This window comes from Solanum pennellii, chromosome 7 (genome assembly GCF_001406875.1).
Source record: "Solanum pennellii chromosome 7, SPENNV200".
In the NCBI taxonomy this organism is placed as follows: Eukaryota; Viridiplantae; Streptophyta; class Magnoliopsida; order Solanales; family Solanaceae; genus Solanum; species Solanum pennellii.
The window spans coordinates 3,805,919-3,816,395 of NC_028643.1; the positions used below are offsets into that span (position 1 = coordinate 3,805,919).

Genomic DNA, 10,477 nt, shown 5'->3' on the forward strand with positions numbered 1-10,477 from the left:
TTTTCGGAATGTTACCGTTACCCGCAAATTTATAAGAGATAATATTAACAGGATTTATTTGATTTAACAAAAACTGATTAAATAAATTTTGTCCAAAAAATTTATCAATCAATCACATCATAATCCAAAGCCAAAGCTAAAGCCAAAGCCGAGCCGAGCGACGACGACGGCGCGAGGGGGCATCTTCTTCTTATCTCTTTTAAGAAGTAATGGAAGTGTTTCCTTCTATAAGGACAACAATTTCCATTTCTTTTGCCAATATGGGAGAAATGACTTTTCATTTGCATTTTGCAAATGACTTTTCTTTTTCCCTCCAAAGTAGTTCCCTCACTTTTCATATTCTCTCTTTTCTTTTCCCATTCACACTTGCTAAAACCCAACAAACACTTTGTCTGGGAAAGTTTCATCGCTGGAAAAAATAGATCAAGCAATGATTGATTTGAGGAATCAAGTCACAGCTGGTGGAATCAGAGGGGAACAACCAGAAGAAAGGGTACGCCAAGAACGAGAGAATAATTTTCACTGTCACCATTCTAATTTCAGTCGATGGTCAAGGATGGAGTTCCTGAGGTTTAATGGAGAAGATCTCAGATCTTGGTTGTTTATAATTGACCAGTTCTTTTCCATGGAAGGAGTTCCAGTGGAGGAGAAGGTAGGAGTGGTTGTTTTACAACTAGAGGGTGAAGCTATTCAGTGGCACTTATCTTTTATGAGATATAGATAGTTTCTTCACCCTGCTACTTGGAATGAATATGTGATGGCTATGGTTGAAAGGTTTGGGACTGATTTTGATGATCCAGTGGAGGAGATCAAGAAGGTTAAACAGATAGGTAGTGTGAAGGAATATCAAGCTGTATTTGAAAGGAATTTGACAAGGGTGAATTTATCACAGGAAAATGCTATCAGTTGTTTCATTGGAGGACTGAAGCATGAACTGAATATTGTTGTGAATGTGACTAACCCCAATCACTGGCTCAAGTTTACAGAAGTGCAAGGTTACAAGAGGCTTATATAGCAGCAGTTAGACAACCTGCACAAATAAATTCTCAGGTAAATTCAAGAAGATTCACAGATCAAAGAAATTACAACAGCAAACCTATTCTTCCTACACCTAGATGTGGGGGTTCTAATGGTCCTAGAGGAATGAACAGGAGAACACTAAACGCAGAGAAGATAAATGAGAAACGATCAAAAGGATTATGCTACTTCTGCAATGAGAATTACATTCATAGACACAAGTGTAAGACTTCCAAGCAATTGTACCTGTAAGAAATAGATGAAATAGGGGAATTCCAAGAAAGTGAATATCTGATGGAGGAACAGGAAAGGCAAATACATGAGGAAGGATCTAATAAAATAGAATTGGTCCAACCTACAGAACATATGGAGATATCTATGCATGCACTAAATGGGTCATTAGGATATAGAACTTTGAAAGTGGTTGGTTATCATTCAAAGAAGGGCTTAAAAATTTTGATAGGAACTGGCAATTCTCACAATTTTATTGAAACTGAGTTGGTTGGTCAACTAGGTTGTGGGATTAGGTCTACTTCACCTTAGCTGGTTGCTGCAGCAAATGGCAACATGAGGGTGGACAAGATGACCACTGTTACTTGGTTACTCCAAGCAGCTGAATTTACAGTTGATTTCGTACTGTTGCCACTTGGATGTTGTGGAGTAGTTTTGGGGGTCCAGTGGTTGCTCACTTTGGGAGATATAAAGATGAACTTCAGGAATCTGACCATGGAATTTTGGTACAAAGGAAGGAAGCATTTACTGAGGGGAGCTTGCAACCAGGTGTTAACTGTTAGTGCTAGGAAGTTAGCAAAACATTCAGGTAATCAATCTCAACTTTGTATGATTCAAGTAATGCCAATGGGAAGTGAAGAAGTGAAAGCTCATGAGACAGACGATGTGCAGGACATGAAAGATGATCCTAGTCTTTTAGCCTTATTATCTGAATTTAAAAAATTGTTTGAAGAACCTGCTTGTTTACCACCTTCAAGAGGTGTTTTTGATCATAGAATTGTGTTGAAAGCTGGGACTGAACCTATGAACAAGACGCCTTATAGATATCCTTTAGTTAAAAAGGATGTTATTGAGGGGTTAGTTCAACAGATACTAGATCAGGCGATTATTCGGCCTAGTTGTAGTCCATTTGCATCTCCAATTGTATTGGTTGGAAAAAAGATGGATCATGGAGACTGTGTGTTGACTACAGGGATTTGTATAAATTCAATGTGAAAAACAAGTTTCCCATACCTATTGTTGAGGATCTCTTAGATGAGTTGGGAGGATCCATGATATTTTCGAAAATACACCTGAGGTCTGGATATCACCAATCGAAAATACCTAGTGATGCCTTTTGGACTCTCAAATGCACCAGCTACTTCAAGGTCTAATGAATTTTGTCATTCAGAAATATCTCAGGAAACATGTGCTTGTTTTCTTTGATGATATCCTGATTTACAGTAGAACTATGGAAGATCATGTTCGGCACTTGAGATCTGTTTTTGTAGAGATGGTGAAGCATCAACTTATAGCCAAGTAAAGCAACTGTTTCTTTGGGGTGCAACGAATAGAATAGCTTGGCCAGTTTATTACATCTGAGGGAGTGTCTACAGATCCACAGAAAGTTGAAGCCGTAAGGAATTGGCCTATACTAAACACTCTTAAACAACTAAGGAGTTTCTTAGGGTTGGCTGGGTATTACCAGAGATTTATCCAGGGTTTTGGCATGATTAGCAAACCATTGACTCACTTAACTAAGAAGAATAATTGCAGATGGTCAAATACAGCGTAGACAACATTTACCACACTTAAGATTGCTTTAAACACAGGCCCTTGTATTAGCATTACCTGATGTCACCAAGACCTTTTAGGTGGAGACAGATGCTAGTGGATATGGAATAGGAGTTGTTCTTATGCAGAAAGGACATCCTATAGCTTTCATCAGTAAAGCTTTATCTCCCCGACATGCTGCCCTATCTGTGTATGATAGAGAACTATTAGCCATAGTCCAGGTTGTAACTAAGTGGTCTCAGTACCTGTTAGGACAAAATTTCATCATAAGGACTGATTAGAAGGCTCTGAAGTTCCTTATGGAGCAGAAACTACACACAAATTCTCAATTGTTATGGCTAACCAAGTTGATGCCATTTGACTATGCGGTTGAATACAAAAAAAGGAGTTGATAATAAGGTCGCTGATGCCCTTTGTCGAGTTTTTGGTGCAGAATTATTGGCTTTGGTGGTGTCTCCTACTAGTACTGATTTATTCCAAGCTATAGTAGATAGTTGGTCTTCAGATGTTTAACTTCAACAACTCATTACAGACTTACAAACATATCCCACTACTCATAAGAAGTTTACTTGGTCTCAAAGTCACCTAAGAAGAAAAGGGAAGCTTGTAATTGGCAAGGATCAAAGTCTTAGGACTGAGATTATGACATTATGGCATGCAGGTTCTCAAGGAGGTCATTCAAGTGTGGAGGCTACAGTAAAAAGGCTTCTCACTTTGTTCTATTGGAAGCATATGAGGACTGACGTAAAACAATTTAATTAAAGGTGTGACATTTGTCAAAAAGTAAAGTCTGATCTTGCTGCATATCTTGGCTTACTACAACCTCTTCCTATTCCTGATGTGGTTTGGTCACAAATTATCATGGATTTTATTGATGGATTACCTAAATCCAATGGCTATGAAGTGATATTAGTGGTGGTGGTCAGGCTCAGTAAGTATGGACATTTAATTCCTCTTAAACAACCTTATACTGCTCAGTCGGTTGCTCAGGTGTTCTTTGATACTGTTGTTAAGCTGTATGGCTTACCTGAGACCATTACTAGTGATAGAGATGTTGTTTTCTTGAGTTCATTCTGGCAAGGATTATTCACCATCCAAGGAGTACAACTTAATACTTCTGCTGCCTATCATCCTCAATCTGACGGACAAACTGAGGTGTTAAATAGGTGTTTGGAGACATATTTGTGATGCTACTGTCACGAGGATGCCTCGAATTGGGTTACTTATTTGTCAATGGCTGAGTATTGGTACAATACTTCATACCACTCAGCCATTCTGACCACTCCTTATGAGGCCTTGTATGATCAACCACCACCTCTCCATTTACCTTATCTGCCAGGGGAATCATCTTTAGCGGAGGTTGATAGTACATTAGTTAGTAGAGAACTAAAGTTACAACTTCTTAAACGTCATCTGAGTAGAGCTCAACTGAGGATGAAACAACAAGCTGATTCTCATAGGAGTGACCAAAATTTTAATGTAGGGGATTGGGTTTACTTCAAAATCCAACCTTACAAACAAGCCACTATTTCCAACCATACTTCTCATTTAGTTGGCTGCAAAGTTCTATGATCCATTTCAGATTTTACAGAGAGTTGGTCCAGTTGCTTACACTCTCCTATTACCTACTTCTGTCAAAATACACCCTACTGTGCATGTTTCTCTCTTAAAGAAGTGTTATGAAGTGCCTACACATATTTCTTATCCTCCTACTATTGATTTGGCTAGTTCTCATTGTCCTGAACCTGAGCTAGTGTTGCAGCGAAGGATGGTCAAGTGGGGTAACAAGGCTGTTGCTCAAGTGCTTGTCAAGCGGTGTGGTTTTCCTGCTGATAATGCCACTTGTGAATTTGCTACTGTTTTGAAGACCAGGTTTCCGTTGTTTGATCCTTGAGGACAAGGATCTGCTATTGGGGGGAAGTACTGCTATATGAAAACGAGATTTCATATATTAGTTAGTGATAGAAGTAGTTAAAGTTAGTTAGTTGACACAGAAATCAAAATAACTGAATTGGTTAGAATGAATTGAATCCATTTCAGTTGTATTTTCAATTCTATATAAAGTGTAATACAATTCTATACATGATAGGAAATACACAGAATACTCTTCTCTTACTAATCTCTCTTTCTATTCTTCTTCTTCTTCACTACTAACTGTTTTCTCGAGAAATCCTGAAACAGTTCTTCGATCCTCGAATTCATTGTGAATTCCTGCAATCGAGTAACATTTACCCTCTACTTCATGAAATTAGTCGAGGTGGACGCAAGATGGCCCAAACACCATTGTTATCCTTGTGACTAGGAAATCTTCCTAAGGTCATGTGCTCTCTATAACTGTAAATTGTGACTCATTTGTTTTAAGATTTGGTTGTGGAAAGAAGGTATTCGGGGAAGGTGTGATATTTGGGTTTGATTGATATTATGCAACTATTTCGTCGGGGTGTGATTAAATGCTGCTTTGGAATTAGTGGTTTATCTAGCAAATCAGCTGAGGAGCTGGGTATATATCTTTGTTTGATTGAACATGGTTTGTTCCGAGCAGTTGTTATATGGCATAATTGCTCCTAGTTATTCCTTTATAACTAAAAGGGCAGCCCGGAGTACAAAGCCATGTTTGAAAGAAACGATGTTTCATTTTAGATTCTTTTTGGTATATTGTTTTGCTTGCTGTCCACAGAGATTCCAGAAATGTGAATATGAAGAACTAAGTTGTTCATGACTAAAGGGCGTGGCTGGGGTCTTTTAGTTGATGAGAATATAAAGGTAATTCTGCTGAAGCAGCTGTAGTTATGATGTATTTACGAGCGTATGGGTTATTTATAATTAATAATTAGCTTCTATCAACCGATTGTTAGGCTGGACAGTTCATCATGGAATATTGTGGAGAAGTGTTATCATCTGAAGTAGCAAAGAAAAGGTGTCTGGCTTATGAAGCTCATAGTAAGTTATCGACAATAGAGATGGTTATCAATGCATCTACAGATCGATCACTATTATATAATTTCATATGATTTTTGCAGAGGTCAAGGACGCATACATCATGTCACTGAATGCAAATTATTTCATTGATGCTACCAAGAAGGGAAGTCTAGCAAGATTCATTAATCATTCCTGGTAAGCGCTGAAACTTCAGTTATTGAAATGATGATAAGTGAATTAAGTCTGTTAACTGATACTGTGTTTTCCTGAATTTTCCAGCCAACCAAATTGTGAAACAAGGAAATGGATAGTGTTAGGGGAAACAAGGGTAGGAATATTTGCAAAGAAAGATATATCCGTTCGAATGGAGCTTTCATATAACTATAACTTTGAGTGGTATGGTGGTGCACGTGTTCGTTGTCTGTGTGGAGCTGCAAACTATTCTCTTTTTTTGGGTGCCGAATCTCAAGGATTTAAGGTAACTTAAGTTTCTTGTGAATTGTTATATCTAGAATGCCCTTTATACCGCCATTTCACTTATTCCTTCTTTCCAGAATTAGACAACACAGATTAATGTTTTATGATAGATGCTTCTAAATTCGGTATGAGTCTGTCAATCCCATTTCTTATTCTTTCGTTCACTTTTTTATCTTGGCAGTTGGCTCAGGAGTGCAGCAATGTCTCGGAAGAAGAGGGTAACAGGTAATCAATGTTCTGTTAACTTGATTTTTTTCAGGAGCTCATCTTTTTCCATTACGTCTGCTTCTTGATTCTCTATGTAAAAGAGAAACACTAGTGATTCCATTAAAACCACATTGAGATATATAACTTTGATAGGCAACGGCTTCATAAGAGATCTTGCATGTTTTATTTGATGTGTTATGTATTTCCATAAGCCGAAGTATGAGAAGAGCTGCTCCTCCCCTAATCTTAATCCCACTTCTTTTGTCTGTTAATTGATAGATAGGCCTAAAATGATATTTCTGGACAAAATGAACTGGTCTTTCCTTACTTGACTTGCCGACGAATTAGTCAAACCAGTAGTCAGGTTCATTTGCCAGTACCCTGTCCAAGATCTTAGGAATGGGAACACTCAAATGCTATCATACGGAACTGACTTGCTCCTCACCGCTCTATAATTTGTCATAGTCATATTGTGTTTCATACCTAGTAGCTACCCTTTCGTTTCATCGTTGTAAGTATAAAAACAAGAGATCGATATTTCTTTCATTGATCCAATATTTTGTTTATATACAAGAATGGACTAACTAATTGCCTAAATGAACTTCTCTGAAAGTGAAGTGCTAAACGTGCTAAACTACGTGAAGAGATATAGGAGTTCTAGACTACTAGCTGAAGAATATGTCAGACAATAATCAACTAAATATAATAATTATCATGTGCTTTAATACTAAGAAACATGTAATAGTCAATAAAGTGAGGAATAGCCCTGATGTCTCGAGTTCATATCAGAGTGAAGACAAAAAAAATAGGTGATTTCTTTTCATGTGACATAGCTTTAGTGACAGACTTAGCCAATACATGTGTTGGTTGGAGCTGGCAAGTAAGGGGCAGAATTAGTTGAGATGCAGGTAAAGATAGAATATACTATTTTCTGAAGTATTACATGCTTAGGTAATAAGGGATGATAAAATAATATTAAAGGCAAAGATGAAGCTTGTTTCATTTTGGTTCACTGTTGGATTACTTGAACTTCACTTTAGAACTAAATGATATAATTAAGGTAGTTCACTTATGTGTCAACAGTAATATAAGAGTAAAATTTCAGGTAGTTATTTATGAGTTCCATTGGAGCAAATTGCCTATGATAATATAGTTTGGATGTTACAACATCAACTCATTTCCTTGTAATGTTTGGATATTTATTTCAATTTGGCTTTCATACTGCAGATATATCGTGGATAATATTCCACTTTATGACACGACGGATGATGATGAATCTTCTCCAGTGATCTCTGGAACTGGTGGAGGAAATGAGCACACTAAGGTATTGAATGACAGTGAGGCGTCTACGTTCAAGGTGGAACCAACTAATAGCAGAACCAAGAAGAAGTCTCAGCCCAAACCCAAGCTGAAGGTAAAATATCCCGTTCTAAATTTTAAGATGACTGTGTGATGAGAATGTCTCGCCAAGGCTTAAGATAATTCTATATACTGGTAGTTAGATATAGACTGTTATATGATAAATTGAATTTTCTAGCCCTTTGTAGCTCCTTCATTCATCCAAGGGCCTAGGTACAAAGGCCTGAGCTTCAACAGCCTCACTCCTCATCTACTTCGTCCCCTCTACATCAGTTATCGATTAGCAAGGATAAAAATTCAATCTAGCTAACGTTCCTTTCAATTTGTCGTACTTATTCCCTTTATGATGTATCTCCTGTATGATAGTCTTCACAATCTCATCTTCACTTCGCTGCTTCTGTTTGAATAGTCTTGCATTTCGTTCTTGCCAAATGTGATAGGCAGCGCTTGCCATGGTCATTCTATAGATTTCAGCATCTGGTGTTTTCCCCTTGTGGTGTGTGCTAGCCCAAAGCACTTCTTGTTGGCAAAAGATATAAACGACTACTCCAATAAGATGTTAACAGAGAGAAACTTGATCTTTTTCTATTACTTCAGAAGACAATGCTACAAGTCTTTAAATAGAACTTGGAAAGAAACAAACCTAGAGAAAGAATAGAGCACTAGTTTTGCGCTAACATATATCAACTAATTAGGACTCCTAAAAGTACTGCCACTAACAACATTAAATGTTTGAATCAGTGAACTAACACTTGTCCTTGCCAGTCAATGTTTGTCGAGCTACGCCTTGCCATACTAGTAGCCTTTTCCAAACTCCGGCTGATATTTGCATTCAAACATCAGGTGTGCTATAGACTCCTTTATTGTATTACAGAAAGAACATTTCCCGTCTTGTACTGCCCCCCCCCCCAATTTCAGCGGTTTGTCTTTGGTGAGTAGCTTCTCAGGGATGGCCAGTCGTAGCATAATAATCCATTTTGGCGACCCCTTGTTGTTACAAACTAATCTTCTCCAAGTAACCTTTGGGAATACTCCTCTTAGTTGGATGTATATTTTATTTATCGAGAATCTCGGCATTCTGGATCAACTCAGCTTCTCCATATCCTGCAGTTTCCATAGTCTCCTTTGTTTTAAGAATTTTCTTTATTATCCATGAATAAGCCTCACCGTTGAAGTGTTTTCTAAAACATAATAGAAGCTTCTAAATCTGATACGAGTCTGTCAATCTCATTTCTTATTCTTTTGTTCAGGGGTGCAACCATGTCTGGGAAGAAGGAGATAACAGGTAATCTTTGATCTGTTAACTTGATTTGTTTCATTACTTCTACGTCTAGATTCTTTATTTCAATCTGGCTTTCTTACTGCAGATATATCGTGGATAATATTCCACTTTATGACACGACAGATGATGATGAATCTACTCCAGTGATCTCTGGAACTAGTGGAGGAAACGAGCACACTAAGGTATTGAATGACGGTGAGGGGTCTATGCTCAAGTTGGAACCAACTCATAGCGCAACCAAGAAGAAGTCTCAGCGCAAACCCAAGCTAAAGGTCAAATATCTCATTCTTAATTTTATTCCTTGTACTTCCATAGTATTGTATTCTTCATTTTTACTACTATTTGTCACTTCAATTACTTTGTTTATCTTGTTGATTATGTTTCTTTGATCTTTAACAGCGGTTAAGAAATGAGTACCCGGGATGGAAATATGGGAAAAGAGCAAGTGAGACCAATAAGGCTGCAGTTGAATGTAACTTTTGTAAAAAAGTTACTACTGGCGGAATCTTTCGTCACAAACAACACCTTATTGGTACTTGCAGGGACGTCACACGGTGTGAACAATGCCCGGATGCCGTAAGGGAAGAAATGATAAGATATGTTGATCAAAAGAAGGAAGAAAAACGCCAAGCTTTACTTCGATCGGATGTGACTAAAGATATGGAAGAAGGTGAAGCTACTGAATAGTCACTTCCTTCAACAGTCATAAAATGCAACAAGCATAGCTAGTTGACGAAGCTGAGGAAAATGGTGATGAACAGTCTAATGATAACATTGGAATACAAGATTCTGACGATGTTACAGAAGTAAAGTTTTTAAACAATGAGAAATAGATGTTGAACCATTATAAATTTGATTTTGTTTGTCCTATGGTGTATGAAGGATTTTGTGATAACTACCTTTTAGCTTTTAATGTGAACTTCTGTGTATATTTATTGTCTCCGTTTATTTTGGTCTTTAATGAAGTGCGCGCTTTGCTTCACACTCTAACCCAAGTATAGGGCCTTGTCCCTTTTAGTAGCAAGTATGAGTCGCATACCAAAACCTATTTATTGTACAAGGAATAGTCGCGTAAATCCTCATAATTCGTAAATTTAATTGATAGAATTCGTAGAGTATCTGATGAAGACTTTTTCTTTACCATTAGACAGTGGTCTGTCTAGTGGCTTTTTATTGATAATAATCATAAAAAATTCTCAATAGGAATAAATACAAGCAAGGGAGGTTAGGCCTTACCTTATCAATCCTAATGAGGTACCTAACCTCTACTAGTTAACAACCACAACCACAGAGAAATACAAACTAGAGAGAATTAGATATTCTATAATCATCACAAAATTTTATAATACACTCTATGATGATATTAAAAGTGAGGATTCTTAAGTAATGAAAACTCATAAAGGCCAAGGAGAATATTGAGTTATCAACCTC

At 37.5% G+C, this 10,477-nt stretch overlaps 1 pseudogene; it reads left to right on the plus strand.

The window, feature by feature from the left end:
- Window positions 1-9,733, plus strand: part of LOC107024741 — a 17,612-nt pseudogene extending 7,879 nt beyond the window's left edge.
- The last annotated feature ends 744 nt before the right edge of the window (window positions 9,734-10,477 follow it).